Genomic DNA, 11971 nt, shown 5'->3' on the forward strand with positions numbered 1-11971 from the left:
TCACATTTTGTTGCATCGGTAGCACTGGCACTCCTCAGGGGGGGGGGGGGGGGGCGGTATCTTTGGAACCCATTTGTTAGCATTGGTGGTGCGACTGGTAGCAATGGTAACTTTCTTCTTGACTTTGCTTTTACAACCCCGACTCTTGGGATTAGGCTTCTTCACATCAGCAGATCGGATCATCAGAAATTGATTAGTTTTAGAGGAAATGTTCATCTCAGCCATCTTGAGCATGTTGTGAAGCTCTGGCACTGTCTTCACCCAGGCATTCATGTTGAAATTCATTATGAACTGGTCGTAAAAGCTGGGGAGAGAGTTCAAGATGAAGTCCGCTGCCATCTCATCTGGTAGGGGATAATCAAGTTTCTTGAGTTGATTGATGTGCCCTTTCATCTTAACGACATGCGCACTAACGGAAGACCCCTCTTCCATCCTGCAGCTAATGAGCTATTTCATGGTGTCGAAACGTTCTTGACGGGCTTGTTTCTGAAACATGCCCTTGAGTTGCTCAAGCATCTCATAGGCACCAAAGTCTTCCAAGCCTTTAGCAAGCTCGGATGTCATGGTGGCTAGAATAATACAGGAGACCTCAGTTGAGTCATTCTTATGCTTCTCAAGATCTTTTCGAGCAACGACTTTATTGTTTTCAGGCTCGGTTGGAATAGGTCCATTGAGAACATACAGTCTCTTTGCCATGGTGAGAACAAGTCTCAAGTTGCAGTGCCATTCGATGAAGTTGGTGCCATTCAGTTTATCCTTCTCAAGGATAGACTTAAGGGCGAAGGACGAGTTTTCGTTAGTTGACATCTGATTTATAAAGCAAAAGTGAAGTTTATTAGTATTTTCGACGTTGTAATCCTATTATTAATGACCCAATTAACATTAATAAAATAGGAATTTGAGAATCTGTCTTCCAGTTATTAATGGCAGCTGCAGCACACAACATTAATAAGTGGCTATGCAGATTGACAAAGATTGCCAATTGTGAATAGAGCACAACTACCGGTTATGACGCCTATTTAGACAACGATTGTCTAAATAGATACGTTTAGCCTCATCTATGCCCACTTTAAGTCTTCAGACAGTAGTAGCCCCTTACAAAAGAGTAAAGTAATAGTCGTCCTAGTACAGTCACATGTGAAAGGGCCGATGTGTCAACGAAAAGCTTTCACCTTGATGATATAGGCTAGAAATCAAGTGCAGTGTTGTAGCTCCTAACACTTGAAATTTCGCAGTATGCCTCAAGTGTGACTTATAGTAGGATGTCATAGACTATTGATTTCAAATTGAGATTAATTTTAGAATTACCAAATAAAGTAAAAGTCAAATTTTACTGTATATTATCAGGACAACTTGATGAACCCATCTCTCAGGACACTTAGTTTTAAATAACCTATTAAAACTAAGTTTGTCGCGATATGACTAACCAATTTTAAGTTATTAGAAAATCTATTAAGTTATGAGCTTTTGGAAATTAAATAGCCTTTAATTTGCAAAAACATAATTGGTTAATTAAAAAAATTATTTTAAAATTATTTGGTATTAGGTTGGTGATATTATAACCTATTATAATCAAGCAAGTAACCACAATAGCAAATAAGAATATGTAAATCACAAATGGCCAAGAAAGTTGACCGGTCTTGCTAGAGCCTATTAGCAAGGCCGATCGGGTCAAGGGGTCACAACACAAACAACCACAAGGATGGACGCTTGGTGCATCCCGTCAAGACTCCCACTAACTCCAACGATCCCGTGAGCTTGTCCTCGGTTATTTTCGGGTCTTCTTCATTACAAAATATAATGAAATACTAACAATTTTTCCTATTACAATTTTGAACCATCCATATGGCCAAAAAATCATAAAACATATAACCGAATATAAATACAACTTTTGAACCAACCATATGGCCAAAAACCAAGCTCAAACATCGAAACACACAAAGGTCGGGCCGGATTTATATATTCGCATGAACCCAAAATAATATCTAGATCAAAAACTTTAACCACTTAAAGTTTATGATGTAGATCCGGCGAAAAGACCGGAATCGACTCGTACGTAGGAACCTCGGCTCTGAGACCACTATTGGGTTCCAACGGTGGTCAGTCAACTAAAAAAATTTTATAAACCCATTTTTATTGTTCGTTTCATATTTATTAATCATATTAACAAATAAACGAGCGAGCGGAATACTAAACGAGTGACCATCAATATACAGAACCGAGCAGAATCCGGTGAGTACAAGATCTAAACAAACAAACAACCATAAACGTTAAATGACGCTATTTAAGTTTACCTCGGTTACGAATAACCGGTTGAGACACTGAAGAATGACAAACGATGCTAGGTGACAACAAGATTAGATCCCACTCTTCACAGCGGCGGCATGGCGACAACACGGTGGCGTTAGCGACGGAGTAGCGGCTGTGCGGCTAGCTCGGCTGCAGCGGCGGTGCAGATCTGGCAGGCGGCGGCGGTTCCGACAGGTGGCGGTGGCTCTGGAGGGTGGCGGTGGTTCCGATAGGTGGCGGTGGCTTGTGTGTGTATAAGGGAGAGATTAGAATTGTATTTAATGTTATAATATGTAGGTATTATATAGGCTCTAACTAGGTTCAATTAGATTTAAATCCAACGGGCCTCAAGCCCAATCTCTAGCCTCTAAGCCTTTTTCCACCAAATTAATCTCATTAAGTTATTTCTAACCCGGTTAACTAAATTAAGTAGGTTCGTTGTTTGTTATCCCCGGTGTATCTCTCACGAGTCATAACCGGGTCAGCCCGCGTTGACTTGATTCGAACCGCCCATAATTCCAACAGTTAACTTACTCTACTACACATGTGATGACCCCAAAGGGATTTTATGACATGCATGTAGACAATATTTAGCCTTTTGTTGGTTTCAACTGCCTGATTCCCTGTGTTTGTTATAATAACCAGATCATTAGTTAGCTTTAAGCTCTATTAATTACTTATAAATAAGATTTAAAGCTAAAATTTCAAAATCGGGCACACTGATTTATAACACAACACATACCGACACTCGTTATAAATTGATTGTTATATCTACTTGTTTAATCAACAGGTCGTTCTCGGGTTGACCTGCTTAACTTAAGATGTTGTGTTCGGGTTGAGCTGTGTTACGCACTTATCGTAATGAATTAACTATAAACAGGTCATTTTATACGACAAAGAAGGCAAAAAACGTTGTTTGGACAACAAAGATAACTAAGAACGACACTTTAGACATTTACCCTTTGTAGATAAAAGTCCCATTGCAACGCCCAAGTAATATTGGCACCATTATGACCCGAATCCGCTACCAACCGAATTCATATTGCGTCGCCACAAGGTAACCAACAAAGATATATGCACATATGGGTTCAATAAGTTAGCGGATTTAAATAGTGTTGATGAATCGATAATCTGAAACTATTTAGTCCAGTTAAATTATTTTCAAACAGGTCGCAATAGTTTAGTTACCGTATTTAATTCAGATGGTCGAAACAAAGCAGCAAATTCAGTTTATGTTTACCACGGGTTGTCAACTATTTGGTTCTGCACCATGAGCATTTTAGTAAATGCTTGTAGACAGTTTAACTACGGTCTCAAATGAGACTTGTTTTATTCTAACCAAACAAAAGGTACCATGTCCTCTATACACGTTCTGAACTAAAGAACATAATATCACTACCAGTAAGCATGTATAAATGGAAAGAATACAAAATCCACCTTCTATAACATAAACAAAATATAATAAACCATAAATATTAGAAACACAACTCGAAGTTAACTATAGATTTGAATTTTTATGTTGTAAGTATATGTTCCATTTCAGTTTCAAATCATTACCACTAAACGACAACAAATAAGCATCAATAATAATCAAAACCTATGAACTTTTTCATGTTAACCAGTTGACCCGTTATAAATGCACAAAGCGATATTAACACATATAGATAACTTCTTCTACAGACATGTAAACCACCAAGCTGATTGTTTTTACACATATTTTTAATTAATCTGTATACACACACATACTGCAGATACATATAAATGCACGCCTAACGAAGAGAATGAAACTTACATATCCACAAATGTTTGTTCATGATTTCAACCTATTTTCTGGATCAAAAAGCCAAAAGGTCAGAACAAGGACCAATACATGATTTATCTATTGCTAAAATAATTAAGAAACCGAAGTTCAGTAACTAATGAGCATCGGGAAAGAAGAACAAATGTGATAATATGGAGGTGCCATTGCAAACGCGGCCTCATGATTTGCATTGGTGAGTATAATAACCATAGGGGTGAGATAATTGCTCCCCAATTTGTAGGTGTCATTTGCAATTGAAGGTTTATGTAAAGTAGTCGGAGTCTTTATTCATATGGAGATCAAAATGTTGAAGCTCTATAGGACTAGGAGGCAGGAGCTAGCTTCAAACAACCTGATATGATGTATGAAAGTAGAATTAAAACCTGACTAAACCCATCCTTCAATCATCAAAAACTATAATTAAAAACTAATTAAATTCAACCTTTAATCATTAGAAAATACAACTAAAACTTAAAGGGACATTGGTTTTGTAATGTACCAAAAGGCATATATGTAATTTTTAAATTTGTTAAAATATTGTGGAATGAATTCAAAATAACATGTAATCGAACCAAACCCCAAGTTACAGGGACAAATGGAAACAACAAATTAAAAAAAGACAACCTGATGGTGCGGTCGCGAAGCCTTGCAAACGCTTCCATCAAGGAGGACTTAAACCACTCAATTGGAGAATGGTTTTGGTTAGGTTATCTGCAACTACCAAATCAATCAACCTACAAAATTAGAAAAAAATTTGTTATATCGAAGTCTGGTGGTGGGAGGGTCGATGTATCATATAGGGTTGAATTATGCGTAATAAAACAAAACAAAAAAATTAACAGAAATTGAATGAGCAATGAATGGATTGATGAAAACCGTATTGAATGGAAAAGGAACGTCAACCGTTGAATTGATAGCCGACAGTGAAGCTAATTAGTTTTAGCGGCGTCTCCCTTAGCAGCATCTTGAAATGATCAAATTACCATTTTATCCATATAAAATGTTTTATATGTAAATATAGAATATAGAGGTCAAGTTATAATAAGAAATATGATATTTGTGGGAAGAATAAGAAGTAATTTAGACCATTAATTTTGAAATTTGAATGGTTGAGATTAGTTTTGGAAAAAAATTAAGTATAAAACAAGGAAAAAAGGGAAAAAAAATGAATAACACATAATTGTTGACTTTCTCTTCCCACATGCAAGACACATGTCAATTCCCTCATTGTTTTAAAACGCCCATAAATTTTTTATACGACATCTTTTTTAAAAATCACATTAATAATGAGCGTTTATTGCTATAAAAAAAATAAAAAAAACTTAGTGGATACATTGTGTAATAGGTTATAATTAGGTGTTACAATTGTGACCCATTGGGTTGAATAGGTTATATTAAAATGTATATAATGGGTCAAATTAAAAAAAAATGACTGAAACGGGTCAAAACGGGCATTTCTAGAGTTTTTTTATGGAATGAGAAAAACGGAGGAAATTTTTTTAGTATTTTTACTTTTTATGTTTTGAAATTTATATTTCGAGTTATAATTTTTAATTATTTTTGTAAGGCCCCGATCCCGGTGCCCTACTTTGACGTTGGATTTACGAATAAACACAGTTCTAAATATCAGAGTTATTTCAAACTTTCGCGGAATAAATAAAACTTCAATAATTCATTACAGACATTCAAACTTGTCTTTAAAAACATAACATAAAACATACTATTTAACATCATGACAAATCTTCTACAGATGCCGGCTTCTTCAGATCCTACCATGCGTCTCCCTCAAGCTAACTGCTTCAGTCTATTAACCTGCGTGCATACTAAAAGTCAGCTACGCTGAGTGAGTTCTGGTTAAAATAGGTAGCATACAATACATTCGTATACTTACTCATATGTATTCGTAGGTACATATTACTTACTTAACTTGCTTATCTTTCTTTCTTTTTTTCTTTCATACTTTCATATTTTATCTTGCTCTACATACATACTTATATGTTTTAAAGAGCATTTCGCCTAATAACCTCACAAATACTATTTGGGTATGCCACCCTTAAAGAGCCTTTCGCCCTATAACCTCACAGATATTATTATGGTCTGTCACCCTCCTTCACAGATATTATTAGGGTCTGCCATCCTCCTTTACAGATATTATTATGGTCTGCCACACTCTTACGGTCAATTCATACATACCTTCCTTTTCTTTTATATTTATATACTTTCATACATACTCTTAATCTTTTCTACATCATTCATATATCATACATACATCATTCATAAACATCCAGTATGTACACAGTCCCAAAAACATAATAAGGAAGTGGGGCTAGAAACTCACCTGAGCTCGGTTCCTTTCCGAATTAATGGTAACTCCTCTCTTTAACTGGGCGCGGCTAACTGTATAGCAATTACACGTATCAATTAACTATCACTATCCATATCGTATTTCTAGTTTAATATAGCCCTCAACGAACAAGGGTTCCGAGATAGCGCCCGTGGCAGCAGGGTCTAGGGGCGGAAGCCCCTAGCAGGGTCCAAGGGGCAGAGCCTCTGGCTGGGGTCGAGCTGCCAAGTCAGCTTAGAAAAAAATTATTTCTATTAACGGTCATTTACTAAAATTTCATTAGAATTTTTAAATGATTATCTTATTCTCTATCCCATTCGTTATGACGAATGGTTCCATTCGTTATAATGAATGTCTTGATCTGAGACGATTGAGCGCATAATGAATGACTAAGGCCATTCGTGCTTTCTATAAGACGAATGAGGGCTCATTCGTTACAAGAGCATGCAAGTGTATCTTATAGCGAATGACTAGATTCACTTTCTTATCATGGCGAATGGGTAGATAACGAATGAAGAATGCCATTCGTTAAATCTGTGAGGCGAATGAGAAGTCCATTCGTTATAAAGACACGCGAATGTATCTTATTCGTTATGACTGTTTTAACGAATGACCAACGATTCGTTTGATATAACGAATGAGCATCAGACTTATCCATTCGTTGACTCGAATGTCAAAGTCGAAATCGATATGAACAAGAACAATCAACAGACATCGGATCTGCAATAAACCTTCGAATCTCAATGAAACTACACAAGTTTGGTATCAATAGGCTTGGAATCACATCGCTTACTAACCCTAACCCACCAAACATCAAAACATTACGTTTAAATGGTGAGTTTGATTCGTATTTATCATATATCGGTTCTTTATACCATCGATTAACCTATCAAACATTGACGGATTTCACTGAGAATCATTTTGTTTGTTTTGTCTTAATCATTTGTATAGATCTAGGAATACTAAATGAGCCGAGTGTTTCGTTACAAAACATACCTTTAAACGAATCGGTTTACAAACGTAATCTAGTCTTGATGTAGGTTTTGCTCGTCATGATGCTTTAACGCCCACCAGCTCGGGTCTTTTCCTTAGGATATTGGCTCGGGATATAGGAGGGTGTTTGTGTGTGTGTTATGGTGGCAAGATGATAAGAATGAGAGTGTAGGGTTTTTGGGAGGTTTAAGGGGTTTATATACCATTAAGCCCATTGACCTAAGGCCCATCAACATCCCTTATTCCATCTTTTAAATGTCCAAGCCCACACTCAAATTTTTATTTATCTAAACTGAATAACGACACGTTATTAAATAAACATAATTTCTTTTATTTATTTTTATCAAAAGTAGGATATTACAATTTCTTTTGAATTTTTTAATGAGGGGTTTATGAAATCTCAATACATTTTGACCCATTTCTAAAACCCCCATTAAAAATTTCAAAAAAATAAATAAATTAAACTCAAAACTCGATAAATATATCAAAAGCTAAAAAAGTAAAAGTACTAAAAAATTTCTTCCGTTTTTCTCGTTCCAAAAAAACATTTATCGAGAAATGTCAACCCGTTTTAACCCGTACCAATCAAATTAATTTTTTAGTTTGACCCATTATATACATTTTAATACAACCAATTCAACCTAATGGGTCACATTTACCACCCCTAGTTATAATCATTGTGTTTTATCTTCATTGTGTTTTATCCAATTATGTGTTTTTGTCATTGTGTTCTTTTTCTATAGTGTTATTGTGTTTTTTAAATTATGTTTTTTTCATATTGTTTTCCGTTGTGTTTTTTCCGATGGCCGTTTTCTGTAACAAGTCGGACTTTTCGTATTCATTTCCGTATTTGTATACCCATTTGGGAATGTGCATTTATTAGTAATTTATTTTGTTTAATCTTTTGTAACTTTTTATTTTGTCAAATAACCATTAGGAACTCTTAAAATCTCTTAAAATGGCTAAACCATGCATTTTTGGAACTTCAGGGGCTAATATGCCTAAAATAAAATTCTGGACACCAGGTACCCTTCACGTAGCACAAAGAGGCACCCCCTTGTTGGTTTGCGTAGCGCGAAGCATCACCGGATGAGCTATAATTGTACTAAATCCACGTTTAATGCTAAATCTTTCCCTAATCGATCACGAAAATTGAGCTTCAGGAACAATAATCTGATATGGGATAATGTCTAGGTTCATTCCACCGATTTCCTTGTTATTATATTGATCAAAGACCCGATTTTGTCATTATTACAATATTCGTTCACTTTAACGAATTGTTTTCTTGTCCAACAAGTCGAACCTACAGCTATTTAAACAAACCACACCTCCAAACCCTAGAATGTTACTGAAATATCATTCCTCTACCGTTTACTTCAGCCTCCATCCTTCAGTTTTAGAGTTTTTCGTCTTCAAGAACATGCTGGCGGTTGACTTTGGTGTTTCCCGAGCTTTGACTCAGCGTTTCTTATCATTCTAAACGCCTCCCGGGTATTTGTCTTCTATAATCCAATAAACAATAAACCTCAATCAAAATATGTGATTGAGGGGATTAAACGTATCAATTGAACTCCGACCCGTTTATGGGTAATTTGGTCAACAAATTTGACTGATCAATTTCTATCGTTTTTGGTCGGAACTAGATTTCAGTCCAGCAGACTCTTTGACTCATCTTAAATTTTGAGTGTACTGACCAAAACTCGTCTCCCGACTCTCTTTTTTGTTTCTGGTTAGCACCGGCTCGCTTAAAACTTATAAATCTCATGACCGGAGTTATATACGTCCATATCGACTTCTCCCCTAGACCATATTCCGTACTTGATATGGGCATTGGAAAGCACTAACTTCTCCCACCGAAGTTCGATCTTTTCTTGGTTTGGCGGGATATTATCATCGTTTCATTCAGAACTTTTTAAAGATTGCGTTACCCCTCACTACTTTGACACACAAGGGTAAACCTTATGTGTGGGGGTCAAAGCAAGAAGAAGCCTTTTAAAATCTAAATGACATGCTTTGCAATGATCCTATACTTGCCCTCCCCGAAGGAAATGAAGACTCCATTGTTTTCTGGGATGCTTTTAACCAAGGTCTTGGTTGTGTCCTCATGTAATGAGGCAAGGTTATCGCATATGCTTCGAGACAACTCAAGGTTCACGAAATGAATTATACGACACACGATATCGAACTTGGTGCCGTTGTATTTTCCTTGAATATTTGAAGGCACTATCTCAATGGTACCAAATGCGTAGTTTTTACCGACTATAAGAGTATCCAACACATCTTTGATCAAAAGAACTCAACATGAGGCAACACCAATGGTCAAAGTTGCTTAGCGACAATGAATGCGAAATTCGTTACCACCCCGGTAAAGCGAATGTCGTGGCCGACGCTCTCGGTCGAAAGAAACAAGTCAAATATGTTCTTCTTACTTACGTTCTTGTTCAAAGTGATCTCGAAAAGCGTATTCTTGATGACTATTACGAATCCCTCACCGAAGCCAATATGTCTTATGAGATGTCGTGTGGTGCGAAAACTCAATTGGAATATAAGCCCGACGGTATGCTCTAATTCCTTAACCGCCTTTGGATTCCCGATCGTGACAATCTTCGCACATTCATTATGGGCGAAGCTCATAAGTCACGGTATTTTATTCATCTCGGTGCGGATAAAACGTATGCTGATCTCCGTTCCATCTATTGGTGGCCTGAAATGAAGAAAGCCATTGCTCTTTATATCTCGTAATGTCTCACATGTTCTAAAGTAAAAGCCGAGAATCATCGACCCTTTGGTTTACCCGAGCAACCTCCCGTTCCCGAGTGGAAGTGGGAAGATATTGCTATGGACTTTATTACTAAGCTTCCTTCGACTCGTAAATAACGTGATAGTATTTGGGTGATCATCGATCGTCTGACTAAATCTGCTCATTTCATACCCATCAAAGAAACGTATTATGTTGATCAGTTGGCGCGAATCCATATGGAAAAGGTTGTTTGTCATCATGGAACTCCGCTAACAATTATTTCCGATCGAGATGGTCATTTTACTTCTCGCTTTTGGAAATCTTTCCAATAAGCTTTGGGAGCTCGCTTGGATCTCGGTATTGCCTATCATCCGCAATTCGATGGCCAGCCTGAGCGTATGATTCAAACTCCAGAAGACATGCTTCGTTCATGTGTCTTCGATTTTGGGGGCAATTGGGATACTCACTTACCACTCATTGAATTCTCGTATAACAATAGTTTTCATTCAATCATTGGTATGGCACCTTTTCAAGCCCTTTATGGTCGTACATGTCATTCTCTGATTTGTTGGAACGAAATTGGAGAATCTCAAACCATCGGTCCAGAATTAGTACAAGAAACGACTGATCGTATAGCTCAAATTCGTCAAAATCTTCTCGCTGCTCGTAGTCATCGAAAGGGTTATGCGGATAAAAGAAGGAAACCTCTTGAATTGAGTGTTGGTGATCTACTTCTTGTAAAAGTGTCCCCGTGTAAGAGAGTGGTTAGATTTGGAAAAAAAGGAAAACTTTCTCCGCATTTTGTTGGTCCTTTTGAAATCATTGATAGAGTTGGCCCCGTTGCTTATAAACTCAAACTCCCTCTTGATCTCTCAAATGTTCATCCAGTATTACATATATCCAATCTCAAGAAGTGTCTTGTCGAGGGTAATCTTCAAATATCTCTTGATTTGGTATTGATGAGACCATTAATTTTGTTGAAAGACCCGTTGAAATCATGGACCACAAAAACGAAGTCACTAAACGAAGCCGTATTCCATTAGTTAAGGTTGGTTGGGAATCTAAACAAGGAGCATAGTTTACTTGGGAGCGTGAAGATCAAATGAAGTTGAAGTATCCTCATCTTTTCGCTACAACTAATTCTCTAATTTCGGGACAAAATTCCTAAGTATGGTCTGTAACATTTCAGACTTTTCGTATTCGTTTCTGTATTTGTTTACCTGTTCGGGAAAGCAATTCATATCCTTCGTATCTATAAGTTCGTGCATTTATTAGTAATTTATTGTGTTTAATCTTTTATAACTTTTTATTATGTCAAATAACCCTTATGAACTCTTAAAATCGCTTAAATTGGCTAAAACATGCAATTTTGTAACTTCATGGTCTATTTCTGCCAAAAATAAAATTTTGAACACCAGCCACCAGCTACCCTTCGCGTAGCACAAAGAGGCACCCCCTTGTTGGTTTGCATAGCGCTAAACATCACTAGATGAGCTAAAATTGTTTTAAATCCACGTTTAATGCAAGATTTTTTCTAATCGATCCTAAATCACAAAAAATTGAGCTTCAAGAAAAATAATCTGACATGGAATAGTGTCTAGGTTCATTCCACCGATTTTCCTTGTTATTATTATATTGATCAAAGACCCGATTTCGTCATTAATACGATATCCGTTTACCTTAACGAATCGTTTTCTTGTCCAACAAGTTGAACCTCAGGCTATTTAAACAAACCACACCTCCAAAGCCTAGAATGTTACTGAAATATCATTCCTCCACCATTTCCTTTAGCCTCCATCCTTCG

This window comes from Bidens hawaiensis, unplaced genomic scaffold (genome assembly GCF_021521415.1).
Source record: "Bidens hawaiensis isolate Kalapana, Puna unplaced genomic scaffold, B.hawaiensis_p1.1 tig00077902_1, whole genome shotgun sequence".
Classification (NCBI taxonomy): domain Eukaryota; kingdom Viridiplantae; phylum Streptophyta; class Magnoliopsida; order Asterales; family Asteraceae; genus Bidens; species Bidens hawaiensis.